General features: G+C 40.7%; 1 pseudogene; it reads left to right on the top strand.

The window, feature by feature from the left end:
- The first annotated feature begins 15,185 nt into the window (after positions 1-15,185).
- On the top strand, positions 15,186-15,948 carry LOC135969118 (B-cell CLL/lymphoma 7 protein family member C pseudogene; annotated as a pseudogene).
- Positions 15,949-16,638: the final 690 nt, after the last annotated feature.

Here is a 16,638-nt window from a genome sequence, read left to right as displayed (position 1 = left end):
AAGTTAAATTATAAAACATATGTGTTCTGGGCATTATAAACCATTCAAATCAATTTAGTCCACAGGTAGAACAACAACAAGAAGGAACAACAACAACAAGAAATATATATATATGTTTACATATATATGTTTACATATATATATATAGAGAGAGAGAGAGGAGCTTATTAAGTATTAACTCCCATGATCACAAGATCTCACAATAGGTCACCTGCAAGCTGAGGAGCAAGGAAAGCCAGTCTGAGTCCCAAAACTGGAGAACTTGGAGTCTGATGTTTAAGGGCAGGAAGCATTTGGCATGGGAGCAAGATGTAGGCTGGGAGGCTAGACCAGACTAGTCTTTTCATGTTTTTCTGTCTGTTTTATGTTCTAGTTGTTCTGGCAGCCGATTAGATGTTGCCCACCCAGATTAAGGATAGTTCTGCCTTTGTCAGCCTGCTGACTCAAATGTTAATCTCCTTTGGCAACATCCTCACAGACACACCCAGGATCAATACTTTGCATCCTTCAATCCAATCAAGTTGACACTCAGTATTAACCATCACACATGGTTACTATGTACATTGTACTATGTAAGATGCTTTGGAAAATCTTTTATCATCTAACTTACACCAAGGGTAGACACTAGTACTATACACAATTGTATAGATGAAAAATATGAGGTTTCGCAATTTGTCCAAGCTCGGGTAGTAATTGGTCAGTGACAGACACATGTTGATAAACCAGATCCGTTTCCCTTTGAAGCTTTCCTTTTAACTACTACATTAACCTCCACACATACTTTTGGAGTTGTTATATAGCTAGATATTTTCCTTTTTATGTTCTGGCTCAGGTGATAAGCTTAGAAAAGCCTTTTTTTTTTTCTTGTTAGGCAGGAAAGAGTAACATCTATTTAGATGAAAGTGCAGGTAGTAAGGTAAGAGGTTGGAGTAAAGTGGAGAATATTTGAAATAGCTTCTGCGATGCCCTCTCATTTAGGGCCTACCTCACAGCTGCCAGTCCCTGCCTCTCCTGGTCTGAAGAGTCCCATTTCCATTTGCTGACAATGAATGCTCCAACTCCATTGACCCTTTCCAGGCTTCCTTTACTAGCATGTGAATATACTCAAGTAGCTTTCATCTTAAAAAAAAAAAAATCCACTTTCAACATAAGGCTCTAACTTGCTCCTCACTTTTCCAGTGAAACTCTTTGAAGTTTAAGCACTTGTTCAACTTCCTCACTTTCTGTTCACATCTCAACCCACTCCTGAGTAGCTCATTTGTCTGACAGTGCTGAACGTGTTCTTGGTATTTTCTCCAATGACCAAACAATTCAAATCCCATTTCTCATCCCATGGATTACAAAGTTGATTACTCTCTCATTTTTGAAAATCTTTCTTCCCTTGGTTTGGGTGACCACACACACTCTTGACGTTCCCCTTACATTGCAGACTGTGTTCCAAACTCTTCTTTGGTCTCCTCTGTCTCTGCCTGACGGTCTTAACCGCTCCCATTGGTGCTGACATTAGCAATGTTATCATGAGTTAACAAAATTGTATTCCTAACCCAGATCAACCTCTGAATCTCAGAGTAACATACACAGCAGGATATCAGGTGTCTCTACTCAGATGTTTTTCATGCACTTGAATCTCAACATATTTGAAATAAAAACCATTTTCACCTCCAAACCTGCTCCTCTTTTGGTTTCTCTCCTGTCATATATACCTAATTGCCTAGGGCAAAATCTGGAATGGTTTTTGACTCCTTCTTCCCCCTCCTCCTTTCTCTTTGAAATATATTTAAAATTATATTCAATTCTTTCCATCTTGACTGCCTCTATCCTAGTCTTGGCTTCCACAGTCTTTTGTTGGATCAAGGCATAGTCTGCTAACTCTTCGCCTTGCACTTTATTTTTACTCCTTCAAACCATATTAACACTACAAAGAGAGTTCTAAAAAGATAGTCTGATCGTGCTATTGCCCACTGTCCCCAGGAACAATTCTAAGCCCCTTAAGAAAACACCAGTGGCATCTCCAGAAATTCTATATAGAGAACACATGCTTTTGTAGTTATAGGAGGGAATTATAGTGGTAATGTGCTCAGAATCAGGGATTTGTGGTCTTACCTTGAAATTTCTTTTGCATGGCATTTTTTAACACTTTGATAAAATCATTTCAATATTGACTGGGAAAAGCAATAATAACCTATGGAGGGAAAAGCTTCACCTCTTCCAAGCCATCCTTTAAATCTGTCCCTGTAGATATTACTGTACATGATATGGCACTCTTCTACAACTCATTTCACTTTTGGCTTATACAGTTTGCCTTATGTGTGAAGAATTATGATAGACACTGAGGATACAACAATGAATTCACAGAGTTTCAGAGAAGATAGTCAGTTACAAATGATTTTAGCATTAATAACATATTTGCACTTGCAACAAGTGACTGTTGGGATACGGTAAGATCTAGCCCAGAGCTCCTCATTCTCAGCACTGCTGGCATTTTGTTGTATATGTTATTCTATTGTATATGTTACTCTGCGGTTCAGAGGCTGATCTGGGTTGGGAATAGGGTTTTGTAATGCAGGAGAACATTGCTAATTTGAGCAACAACAGGAGTAGTTAAGACAATCCAGGAGCTGTCAGGTTGAATAATTCTTTGTTGTGAGGGCAGTACTGTATATTGTAGCATGTTTAGCAGCACCCCTGGTCTCTACTCACTAGATGCCAGTAGCACCTCCCAACTCACTTGTGATAAATAAGAATGTCTCCACGTACTGCCAAATGTCTGCTGAGAGCCAAAATGGTCCCTAGTTAACAATCACTCTTCTAGACCAAGGGTACCATTAATTAATACATTAATTGATTGATCAGTCAAATATCTTTAATTTCCTCAAGGATTCCACATTCTTTTTGTGAACTCAAAACCTGTGCATGCACTGTTCCCTCCACCTAGAACATTGCACTCTTTCATTTATTAACCCCCACCACCTCCAACCTCTCCTGTTCCAACACATTACTCTGTGATCGATGTCACTCTGAATTCTCACATAAATAGGTTCATTTTCCATTGGAACATCATCAGACTTTACGATAGTTTCTTGCACATGTGTTTATACTCCCTACTAGAGTCTAAGTTCCATAAGGATAGCACCTCTCTTATTTATGATTGTATCAAAAAAGTTTAGAATTTTGTTTAGCACATAAAAGCATATCAAAATATAATTGTTGAACTGATGATTTAATAGGTGAATCTTTAAGGTAGGCCAAGAGGGAGTAAAGTGGTCAACCAGGATCTAACCACAATAATTAATTATGCTTGTTTCTTCACAACTATTTTGATAAGACACAAAATGTCAAACTACAAAATTACTTTTGAATTACTAGACAAGGTGGTCAACAGAAATCCCTTACTCTCCCTCATGGCTTACTCTTGTTCTATGTATTTTCTTTTCTTAATTTTTGTGTTCTATCCATCCTTGTTTCCCACCTGAGTTTGGAGACAGAGGACAGTATAAGTATCAGAAATTGGTTGATGTCGTCTAGTTTATAGATTATTTGGTATTTTTGAAAGCTACATTTTTTTGCAGCTGTGCCAAAATACTTTCACATTAAAAAGCTAGGGCTAGCACATGGAACCTTGAGAATGGGACCAGCTGACAAGATTCTGGCCTGGCAGAAGCCCTGAAAAGGAACCCACACCTAGAGTGGTGGAGGTGATGCCACTATCCCAGTGAACCTGGAAGACACAGGTCATGTAGCCAAAGAGAATTGTCTTAATCCTAAAGATCTACAGGAAATTACCTTACTACATTCGGACTTTCTGGGGATCAGTTACCCCTTTCTTCCTTCTAATTTCTCCCTTTTAAAACAGAATGTCTATTCTATGCTTGTCCCACCATTGTGTTTTGGAAGCACAAAACTTGTCTGGTTGCACAGGTTTATAGGTAAAGAATTTTGTCTCAGTATGAACTATACCTTGAGTTGCACTCATCTGATTTAAGTGACATTCAGATGAGACTTTGGAATTTAGACTTTAGACTTGATGCTGGAATCAGTTAATACTCTTGGGGATATTGAGATAGAATGAATGTATTTTGCATTCACAAAGGACATTAATTTTGGGAGTCTGGAGTAGAATGCTGTGGACTGAATTGGGTCCTCCCCTACAGTCATATATGTTGAGGCCCTAATACCCAATGTGATGGTATTTGGAGGTGGAACATTTGGGAGAGAATGAAGTTTGGATGAAGTCATAAGGGAGGGGTCTTAATCCAAGAGAGTTGCACAAAAGGAGGAATATCATGTGAACACACGGTGAGAAGACATCTATCTGCAGACCAGGAAGGCAGTTCATCCCTCACCTGAACCTGACTGTGCTGGCACCTTGATCTCAGACTTCCAGCCTCCAGAGCTTCAGAAGCAAAATTTGTATTGTTTAACCCATCCCAGTCTATGTCATTTTGTTATGGCAGTCTGAGCAGACTAAATCAAGTATGCGCCAAGGACAATGGCTTTTTCTCAAAAGCATGTAATAATTCTTGGTTAAGTCTTCTAACCTAAACCTTATAATACAGTGATGAGAAAAGAGAAAGAGCCAGTGGACTTTTATAAACTTAGTATTACCTTCTCAGTAAATTATCTTTTCCTGCTCAGCACTAATTCTTTAAGTGTATTAGGCTATTCTCACATTGCTATAAATAAATCCCTGAGACTGGGTAATTTATGAAGAAAAAGTATGTAATCGGCTCCATGATTCCACAGGCTTCTGGGGAGGCCTCCAGAAATGTACAATCATGGTGGAAGGCAAAGGTGAAGCAGACAGGTCTTACTTGACTGGAGCAGGAGGAAGAGAGCGGGAGGTGCTACGAACTTTTTAAGCAACCAGATCTTCTGAGAACTCACTCACCAACATGAGAACAGCAGCGAGGGGTTCCCCTCCCCTACGTGATACAGGTACCTTACGCCAGACCCCACCTCCAACATTGGGGATCACAATTCAACATGAGATTTGGGTGGGAATATAGATCCAAACTATTATCAGCCAGTGATACCACAGGTCTCCCAGTAACTAAATTTAAATCTATGTTCATATTTCTGTCCTCTCTTAGAAGACCCAGCAAATAATTTTTCCCTTTAGTTCTCCTGAATTCTATCTTTTTATACTGATATACACAGAGGTCAAAGATATATTACTATATTTCACCAAATTTAAGAGGCATCGCTATTTTGTGTATCACTAAGGAAGAAAAAAATACTAAGAATTAAGCTGTGATAGAACATTAATAACATGTATCTGAAATACAGATGTATTAAAATGTAAAAACATTGCATTATAACTTTAGTGAAATGATACAAGTGGAAAAATCAAAAGCACTACACTGCATAGAGCACAAATACTGTATCTACATCAATCAGCTACAAGCAGGAAATTGATGACGCACCAAAATTAGGATAATGTAAAGAAGGTTTATTTCTAAAGCAGTTATTTTCAAAAAAGTTGGTGGCTCATAGAGTGTCTCAGTCTGTTTGGACTGCTATAACAAAAATACCATAGACTGGGAAATTTAAAAACAGCAGAAAATATTACTCACAGTTCTGGAGGCTAAAAATTCCAACATCAAGGTGCCAGCAGATTTAGTGTGTGGTGAGGGCCCACTCTCTGCTCCATAGATGATGCCTTGTTGCCGCCTCCTCACATGGTAAGTGGGGCAAGGCAGGTCCTTTAATCTCTTTTTTAAGGGCACTGATCCCATGCATGAGAGTAGAGTCCTCATGAGTTAATAACTTCCCAAAAAGGCCCCACCTCGTGATAACACCACAATGGAGATTAGGTTTCAACATGAATTTTGGAGGGACACATTCAGACCATAGCATAGGTTAAACCATAAAGAATAGTACAGGAACCTGCATCTAGCAACATCTGAGCTGTAGCCACTGGTAGGTCTACAGCAATGAGAAAAGAGAAAAGGTAGTCAGATTGGGAAGGAGAATAAATCATTTAGGACAGGTTGTCTAGAGAGAAGCAGTTTCCATGATGAAAGAACAAAACAAGTACAAGACACCCTTAAAAGGAGGGAACAGGGAGATAACTGTCCCTATGTAACTGACCTCCCTCCATCTAATCTCCTGCCAGGGCTTCTCACTGGCCACACCTAAGTCCAAGCCAGAGAGCAAGAGACCATGGGCAATATAATCCATATAGTTCAATCTGCCTAGAAAAAGAACAGGGTGGAAAAGGATGGAAAATGGATATATAGGGGCAAAAGGAGATATTTTGTACAATATTGTGTATACAAAGATAAGAAAATATACATGTTTGTGCATACATATATTTACATTTTTTTCTGGTGAGAAAGAAAATTGTTAACAGTGACTAGACAGGGGATATGGGATTAAATGGATCTAGGATTGAGAATTTTTACTTCTTTATATTTTACGCTTCTGGAATGTTTGAGGTTTTTATATTAAACACCTATTGTTTTGTGGTAAAAAAAAAAAAATAGCTAATAAAAATAGCCCTACAGTGAGCTTTCTCTCCTTTCCACTGCCACAATTCTGGTCTAGAAGGTTATGCCTTCATACCAGTTATTAACAGTATCTCTCATATGGCACCACAATCTTACAGTTTTTTTTTTTTTTTTTTTCTAATCTTCAATATAACTGCCAGAACTGTGTCTAGTCATTCACTCATTAATTAATTGAAGAGTTTTTACTTAGCAGACACTGTGTGCTAGGTATTATTCTAAAAGCAGAGGATATTCTGGTGTGTAAAAGTAAGCTGAGTGTGTGATGCTCCCCTTCCTGTGTCCAAGTGATCTTATTGTTCAATCCCCACCTATGAGTGAGAACATGCGGTATTTGGTTTTCTGTTCTTGCGATAGTTTGCTGAGAATGATGGTTTCCAGCTGCATCCATGTCCCTACAAAGGACACAAACTCATCCTTTTTTATGGCTGCATAGTGTTCCATGGTGTATATGTGCCATATTTTCTTAATCCAGTCTGTCACTGATGGACATTTGGGGAGGGGAGGGATAGCTGTAGGAGATATACCTAATGTAAATGATGAGTTAATGGGTGCAGCACACCAACATGGCACATGTATACATATGTAACAAACCTGCACGTTGTGCATATGTACCCTAGAACTTAAAGTATAATTTAAAAAAAAAAAAAAAAGTAAGCTCAGCCCCTGCCACAGATAGTCTAGTGGGAAGGATGAATGATATTTAAAAACAATTATGAACAAATATACAATTTCAACCCCAATGATGACAAGGCAAATATTTGAAGGAGTAAAAATGAAGCTAAAATATGAAGAATGAGTAGGGGTTAATAAAGGGAGGAGGGGACGAAATATTTTCCCAGGTAGGGGGAAGATCATACACAGTTTTCTGTGGTGTAAGTGCACCTGGCATATATTTTTTTTAAGTGAAAGAAAGCCTGAGTGGCTTAAGTTTTGACTTCAAAGAGAGCTTGCTGAGAAATTTGTAGATGATGTGGTGAGGGGCCAGTCCAAGCAGGCTTTTATAGTCAGTTCCAAAGATTTTTCTATTTATCTTAAAATCAATGAGAATTCTTTGAAATATTTTTTTCTTCAACCTGACTTTTGTTATATTGCTAATTCATCATGAACACCTTAGTTCTTTCTAGATAACATTTGTATTCAGGTCTTCCTTTTCAGTTATCTATAATCTCACTTCAATGACATGAAAATGGATGGCTCGCTGGTTTTCTCTATGCCTTTATTTTCATTCAGCACATATTGAGCACCCACTGTGTATGAGGAACTCATTGTTCTAGGCACTTAGGATTCACCAGTGAACAAACTAAGGATCTGTATTCTCATAGGGCTTAAATTCAAGCAACACTTGCATCCGTTTTATAAGCATACTGCTACGTAACTATACCATAAGAACTTACACAATTTGAGAATAGAAAACCCTAAAATAACTTTAAATGTTTTCTAATTGTGTTCCATATTTCTAATTGTTGTAGATAACTAAGTTCTGTTTTAGCTGGATAAGAAAAGGAGAAAAGATTTATTGTAAGGATTTTGGGACATCTTATGGAACCAGCTACTCTCTCTTTCTCTTACCTTTGTTACTTTTTGTGTTGGCTTGATTCCTTTCCTTGATGTATACCAGGCTCTCTCTCCTTTGCCAAGCTCTTGTGTTTTATATTTCCTTTCTTCCACAGTTCAAACATACGGAGACTGAAATTTTGTAATACAAGTGAATATTCATGGAGAATGGGTTTTATTTATTTATTTATTTTTTCAGATGCCCAATTTGGGCCAAAAATTGTGGCAAGAAAAGATGGGGAGATATTGGGGAAACATCGCTGCTGTCTCTTATTATTATTTGCTGCTGTCTCTTTAACCTTGTATATTAGAAATAGGAGTAGGGAAGAAGTGGGGAAGGGGACATTTTCAGAAAACAACATGTTTGGTGTAGGGTTCGGCCAATAAAAATGTGTCTACTGTACTCATAACCATTTCTTTTGACGTGAGAAAATTGATGTGATAAGGAATTCCCTAAGATGATAGAATAGAATCAAATCTTCTTTTATCAGCCTTCCAACATTTACTCATTTTGTTCTCTTCACCAGGAATTTCTTTTTTGTTATTTACTGTCAGTAATAACAGAAGGACTGTTATTACTGACAGTAAATAACAGAACTTTTAAAGGTCAGTCCCTTCAGCATTGTGGAATCTTATTCCTTCTCTGAAGGTTTTTGAGTCCTAAAATTTGTATTACATAATTTAGCACACCTACAGAGTCAAGATACATAGATTTTTTTTCTCTAGATCTTCTGTTTAGTCCTCTCTTTGGTTACACTTACTATCACAATTTTAACATTCTCCGTTTCCATACAATCTTATAACATGCTGCAATATGCAAGAGTAAATGTAACTTTTAGAGTGTTTATTGGTTGCATTGTATAATAGATCAGTTCTTTCTCAATAATACCTACTGGTATATCTTCATTTCACTAGCAACCTATCTACAAATAATATCACAAGACATATAGTTCCAGTGAACTTGTGTGTACAGTGCACACATTTTAGACTCCAATACTTCTGGCTCCAGTTTGCATTGGCTGTGTGACTTTGGGAGAGTTATCAAATGTTTCTAGCGTTGCTGAGACTGAGAAAATACATTTATTTCTTTATTAAATGATTATTTAAGGACCAACTATGCAGCAGATACTTCTAAATCCTAAGGATGGTGCAATTAACAAAAACAGGCCAAAGGTCTCTATGTTTTTTGCACATAACCTGATTCATAATACAATCTCAACAGAAGAAGATGTCTTACTCCCTTCCAGAAAGATTGTCTGTAGCTATATTATCTCATTTGCTAACATTTCTTAAGAACAAAACTTTTACAAGCCTTGGTGTCTTGATCTTTTTCTGATCTTTATTGCCTTTTTTCTGTATTTCAGGTATATAGCAACTCAATTCACATTCACGAACTGTCATCCACTTGTCATACATCTTGCCACATATTGCTGTATTTATTTTCTTATGATTAACTTTTATTTCCCAAATGATGTTTTTGTTTAAAAATCTAAAAATGCAGTGGTTGGGCACAGTGGCTCATGCCTGTAATTCCAACGCTTTGGGGGGCCGAGGCAGGTGGATCACTTGAGGTCAGGAGTTTGAGACCAGCCTGACCAACATGGCCAAACCCTGTGTCTACTAAAAATGCAAAAATTAGCTGGACGTGGCGGCTCATGCCTGTAATCTCAGCTATGCGGGAGGCTGAGGCAGGAGAATTGCTTGAACCCGGGAAGCGGAGGTTGCAGTGAGCTGAGATTGCGTCACTGCACTCCAGCCTGGGCAACAGAGGGTCTCAAAATAAATAAATAAATAAATAAATAATCTGAAAATGCAAAGGAGATCAAAGAAGAAAGCAAAATGTATCTATTATCTCAGTACAAAGACATATTACTCTTAAAGAGATACTACTCTTGCCATTTGGAATATCTTCCAATCTTTAGAACTGCATCTCTCTTGAGCTCCATATTATCACTACCCTTTCTCTACTATGCCATTGTCTGCAAATATTATTAATATTTCTTACACATTTACGTTTTGGAAATGAAAACATGAATGTCTGCACAAACATAATCTTTCACTGCATTGACCTGTCTCTGACTTCTTAATAATCAACAGTTCTTGTCTTCATATTGAAACAGATATTGATAATTTCATTAACATGAATGTCCACACACGGAATGAAACACAGATTCGTTTCTTTATGATGGGGAAGCAGAAAATGACCATAAAATGCAAGTCTTAATTACTGCCTATTAGTAATTAATGATTAGGAAATTGAGCCAAAATACTAGGTAATTTCAAATGAAAAATAGCATGCTTTGTTGTATGTATGTATGTATAGCGTGTAATGTTATCTAATCCAAAACCAGTTTTATTATGTTAGCCTTCTATATTGAGTTGAGTGTAATTTACTTGGTTTTGCCAGTCTGAGCACCAGTATTTTTTAAATCTTTGTCCTCAAAATTGTCAAGCAACACGAACGTGAAATAAGTAATATTACTGTAATAGACTCCTAGGTACTTTTTACTCAACCTCAGCAATCACCAACATTTTGCTTGATTGTGTCACCTAATACACCGGCTTCTTTTGTTGGAGTATCTTAAATTAAATTATCTTCATCATGTTATATAACATAAATATTTCTGTGTGCATCTTTGTCTTATAAAGATATTTTTGGCATATCCATTATGTCATGATCACATCTAACAAAATCAATACTTATTTAATATCATCTAAAATTTAGTCCATGTTTAGATTCCCATGGTTGTCTCAAAATATCTCTTTACAGGTGGTTTGCATTTGACTGATTTATCTCTTGTCTCATTTTCTCTAATATAATTCCAAAATCCGCATTTATCATGCAATTAATTTGTTATAGGAAATAGGCCCTTTGTCCTGTAAAACGACTCACATTCAGATTTGGCTGTCATGATTTTGTTGTGTTTAACCTGTATTTCCAGCAAACTTGAGTTAGATCTGAAGGCATGATTATATTCAACTTAAATAGTATTTTGTGTAAAAATATTTCCTAGGTGGGACTGCATAGTTTCTGTTCAACAAATCCCATGATATTTAGTATCTCATTGTCCCATTTTTATTGATGTAAAGATTGAGCAATGCCTTCAGGTGTATTAGCTTGATTCATCCATCATTGTTCCAGGTCTCAGAGGAAAAGTTTTCAGTTGTTCCCCTGTCAAAATTATATTAGCTGTATTTGGATCACATATGGCTATTGTTGTATTATATTAGCTGTATGTGGATCACATACAGCTATTATTGTACTGAAGTATATTCCTTCTATGCCAAGTTTTAGAGTTTTATTTTTTTGTCATGAAAGGATGTTGAATTTTATCAAATACTTTTTCAGCATCAATTGAAATAATCACATGGGTTTTGTCCTACATTCTGTTGATGTAATGTATTGTATTGATCAATGTGCATATGTTCAACCATCATTACATCCCTGGGAAAAATCCCACTTGGTCATGATGAATTATGTGGGGAAAAGGAAGAGAGATCAGCCTGTTACTGTGTCTATATAGAAAGAAGTAGACATAAGAGACTCCATTTTGTTCTGTATTTGAGACGCTGTTAATCTGTGACCCTACCCCCAACCTTGTCCTTTGCAAGAGACATGTGTTGCGGTGACTCAAGGTTTAATGGATTTTGGGCTGTGCAGGATGTGTCTTTGTTAAACAAATGCCTGAAGGTAGCTTGCTGGTTAAAAGTTATCACCATTCTCTTAATTTCAACTACCCAGAGACACGTACACGGCCAAAGGTCGCAGGGACCTCTGCCTAGGAAAGCTAGGTATTGTCTAAGGTTTCTCCCCATGTGATAGACTGAAACTATGCTGCTAAAAGGTTTATGGAGATGTTTGCATATGCATCTCAAGGCACAGCATTTTCCTTTGAACTTATTCATGTCACAGAGGTTTTTGTTCATATGTCTTACTGCCGATTTCCTCTTTTTTCTTTGATCCTATTGTCCTGCCACTCCCCTGTCTTTAAGATGGTAAAGATAATTATCAATAAATACTAAGGGAACTCAGAGACCGTGGCCGGCGTGGGTCCTCTGTAAGCTGAGCGCGGGTCCCCTGGGCCCCGCTTTTCTTTCTCTATACTTTGTCTTATTTCTTTTCTCAAGTCTCTCGTTCCACCTTACGAGAAACAACCACAGGTGTGGAGGGGCAGGCCACCCCTTCAGAATTATCTTGTTTTAATGTGTTCTTAAATTCAGTTTTATAGTATTTTGCATCAATGTTCATCAAACATGTTAGCTTGAAATTTTATTTTTTATGATGTGTCTTTTTATGGTTTTAATATCAGGGTATTAATAACCTTGTAGAATGAATTTGGAAGTATTTTCTCCTCCTCTGCTTTTAAGAATAGTTTGCATAGGATTGGTATTAGTTCTTCTTTAAATGTTTGGTAAAATTCAGCAGTGAGGCCATCATGTCCCAGGCTTTTCTTTGCTGTGAAACATTTTATTACAGCTTTGATCCCATTACTTGTTATTGGTCTACTGAGGTTTTGGATTTCTTCATTGTTCATTCTTGGTAAGTTGAATGTGTCTGGGAATTTATTCATTTTTTTTTAGGTTTTACAATTTATTGGCATACAGTTTTTCATAGTTACCTCTAATGATTCCGTGAAATTCTGTGGTATCAGCTGTAATGTCTTCTTTTTCATCTCTGATTTTACTTATTTGGATCTCCCCTTTCTTTTGTAGTTACTGTGAATAATGTTTAGTTGATTTTGCTTAAAAAAATAACTTTTTATTTTGTTGATATTCTGCATTGTTCTCTCATTTTTATTTCATTTATTTTCACTCTGATTATTATTATGAAACTAGGCCGCATAAAACTTAGAAACTAGGCCTCATAAAAAAAGAACTTAAAAAAATTAACACCAGGTGGCTCTGGATAGGGTCCCACCCTGCCTCAATAGGGTCCCACCCTGATAGGGTCCCACCCTGCCAATTCCGGGAAACAACCTCATGGGGTCCCACCCTGCCAATTCCGGGGGTCCCACCCTGCCTCGAAGTTCCCGGAATCAACAACTCCAGGAAAAAAACCTCATAAGGTCCTGCTCTAACCAATTAGAACAAGACACCTTGCTCAGGCCATAGACAGACCCAATTACCACGCGCCTAAAGCTTTGTTTAAATTTCGCGCCCTAAGCTGTGTTTAAACTTGTGTTTGACTATATAAACAGCCTGTAACAAGCAGTCAGGGTCCCAGGGCCAACTTAGAGCTTGGGACCCTAGCGCGCTAGTAATAAATAACTCTCTGCTGTGAATCTCGTGTCGGTGATCCTTCGCGGTGACCCCTGCCCAGGAAGGAATCGACAGTTCGGTTCCAACATTTGGTGCGTTGGCCGGGAAGTGGGGTCGTCCAAGGACCCCCGACCCATCCGGCGGAGACCCATCTGGCTCGGGCCACGGACTGCTGACTGAACGGACCTACCAGGTACTTTCGTTTTGTTCTGTCTGTCTTGCCGGCTAACTCTGAACTCTGGGGAGTACTCCTTCTAAATTAAGTGGGGAAGGGGGACAGACGTGTCCGGCACCTTCCCACTCACGCCCTGGGGGACGCCCTGGCGGTAGTCTGGGAGAAGGCTGATGACTCGGTCAGCCTCCTCAAATCTGTAGGCAGGCCGCCCCTGCCGTCTGAATATTTTGTAATCTTGTGGCGCTACTCTCTGGCCGCGCGGCTTCTCCTTACTTGTCTGGTCTTTGTTTTTGTTTCTTTTGTTTTGTCCTTGTTATACGTGGACGAAATAAGACAGACGTTGACGACTCCTTTGTCTCTGACCCTGACTCACTTCCCTGACGTTCGGGCTCGAGCCCACAACCTCTCCATAAAAGTCCGTAAGGGACGATGGCGAAAATTCTGCTCGTCCGAGTGGCCTACCCTCCATATTGGGTGGCCCCGGGACGGAACATTTAACCTCCCAATTATCTTACAGGTTAAAGCAACAGTGATGGATCCTGGGCCACACGGACACCCAGACCAGGTGGCCTACATAATTACTTGGGAGGATCTGGTCCGAAATCCTCCCTCTTGGGTGAAACCCTTCCTCCATTCCCCTTCCCCATCCCAATCTACCCTCCTTGCCTTAGAAGCCCCAAAGAATCGGAATCCGGACCCGCATAAGCCAGTCCTCCCAGATGAACCCCTTCTGGGGCCTCCACCTTACGCTTCACCCTTGCCCCCTGTCTTGTCCCCAGCTCTTTCCTCTACCACCTCGGCCCCTACCCTTTCTCCAACTTCTCCCTCGGCCCCTCCCTCCACCCCGTCTCCTTCTCCAGCCCCGCCCAAACTCACCCCTCGGACGCCGCTGCCGACACCTCCTCGTCTCCGCTTGCGGCGGACTGAGGACCCAGAAGGCCCTTCCACTTAGTAATCCTCCCTTTTTCCCCTCCGTACTGTCAATCGCACGGTCCAGTACTGGCCCTTCTCTGCCTCTGACCTCTATAACTGGAAGACCCATAACCCTTCCTTTTCCCAAGACCCTCAGGCCCTAACCTCGTTAATAGAATCCATTCTCCTCACCCACCAGCCCACCTAGGATAATTGCCAGCAACTCCTGCAGGTCCTCTTAACCACTAAAAAAGGCAGCAGGTCCTCTTGGAGGCCCGGAAAAATGTGCCAGGACCAGGAGGCCTCCCAACCCAACTTCCCAATAAAATAGACGAGGGATTTCCCCTCCCCCGCCCGGACTGGGACTATGAAACGGCACCAGGTAAGGAGAGTCTCCAAATCTATCGCCAGGCTCTGTTGGCGGGTCTCAAAGGGGCAGGAAAACGCCCCACAAATTTGGCCAAGATAAAAAAAAAACCCCTGAGGAAAGGGAAGCCAGGTCAGCAAAGGAACAGATAGAGCGAGAGGATTGTAAGAACCGAGTAAAGGATAAGCATTTAACAAAAATCCTGGCGGCAGTTGTAAAAAAAAAAAGGACCAAGAAAAAAAAAAAAAGCGGAGACGGCCAAAAGTAAAAAAAGACCAGTATGCCTACTGCAAAGAACAGGGGACTCGCAGAGGCGTTGAGGACGAAAGAAGGCGCGGCCAACTCCCGGGGGGATGGCAGGCCGAGAGCGCGGCGCCCGGGCCTCGCGCCGAGCCTGAGCCCGCCGTACGGGAGGCGGCCCCGCCGCGGGCTCGGCTCCGGCCCCAGCCCCGCCAGCATGGCCGGCCGGACCGTACGGGCCGAGACCCGGAGCCGGGCCGAAGATGACATCAAGAAGGTAATGGCGACCATCGAGAAGGTCCGGAGATAGAAGAAGCAATGAGTGACTGTGGGCGACACTTCCCTTCGTATCTTCAAGTGAGTGCCAGTGGTGGACCCCCAGGAGGAGGAGCGAAGGCGGGCAGGTGGTGGGGCAAAGAGATCCCGTGGCCGGGAACGTCGGGGCAGGGGCGCCAGTCCCCGAGGGGGTGGCCCTCTCATCCTGCTGGATCTCAATGATGAGAATAGCAACCAAAGTTTCCATTCGGAAGGTTCCCTGCAAAAAGGCACAGAGCCCAGTCCTGGGGGCACCCCCCAGCCCAGCCGCCCTGTGTCACCTGCCGGACCCCCAGAAGGGGTCCCTGAGAAAGCTCAGCCCCCACGGCTGGGCCAAGAAAAAAATCCCGGGGGGCATAACTGCTGGCAGCACTGACGAAACCCCAATGCTGACCAAGGAGGCCCTGGCAATGATCCAGCAGATGCATGCCTGGACACACTTGAGTAATCGAAAGCTAAAATTACTGATTAAAAAAACTGACTTTCTAATCCCAAAGACAAGTACCCTCGTAGAACAAGTAACATCTGCCTGTAAGGTCTGTCAGCAGGTAAACGCTGGGGCTACCCGAGTGCCAGAAAGGAAACGAACTCGTGGTAATCGCCCAGGAGTCTATTAAAAAATAAACTTCACTGAAATAAAACCTCACTATGCTGGATATAAGTACTTACTAGTGTTTATAGATATCTTTTCAGGATGGGTAGAAGCCTACCCCACCCGGCAAAAAACGGCACACATAATAGCCAAGAAAATTCTGGAAAAAATCTTTCCTAGATTCAGACTTCCCAAGGTAATTAGGTCAGATAACAGGCCGGCCTTCGTTTCTCAGGTAAGTCAGGGGCTCGCCAGGATATTGGAGATTAATTGGAAATTACATTGTGCCTATAAACCCCAGAGCTCAGGACAGGTAAAAAAAATAAATAAAACAATAAAAGAGACCCTTACTAAATTGACCTTAGAGACTGGTTTAAAAAATTGGAGACGCCTCCTATCCTTAACTCTGTTAAAGGCCCAAAATACACCTAACCGTTTTGGACTCACTCCATATAAAATCCTCTACGGAGGACCTCCCCCTTTGTCAACCTTGCTTAACTCCTTCTCCCCCTCCGATCCTAAAACTGACCTACAGGCTCGGCTAAAAAGACTCCAAGCAGTACAGGCCCAAATCTGGGCCCCCTTGGCAGAACTGTACCAACCAGGACATCCACAGACCAGTCACCCCTTCCAGGTGGGAGACTCTGTCTACGTTAGACGGCACCGTACTCAAGGACTAAAGCCTCGGTGGAAAGGACCCTACATTGTTCTCCTG

The sequence above is a fragment of the Macaca fascicularis genome, chromosome X, assembly GCF_037993035.2.
Source record: "Macaca fascicularis isolate 582-1 chromosome X, T2T-MFA8v1.1".
Lineage (NCBI taxonomy): Eukaryota > Metazoa > Chordata > Mammalia > Primates > Cercopithecidae > Macaca > Macaca fascicularis.
This window is presented reverse-complemented; position numbering and strand designations above follow the sequence as displayed.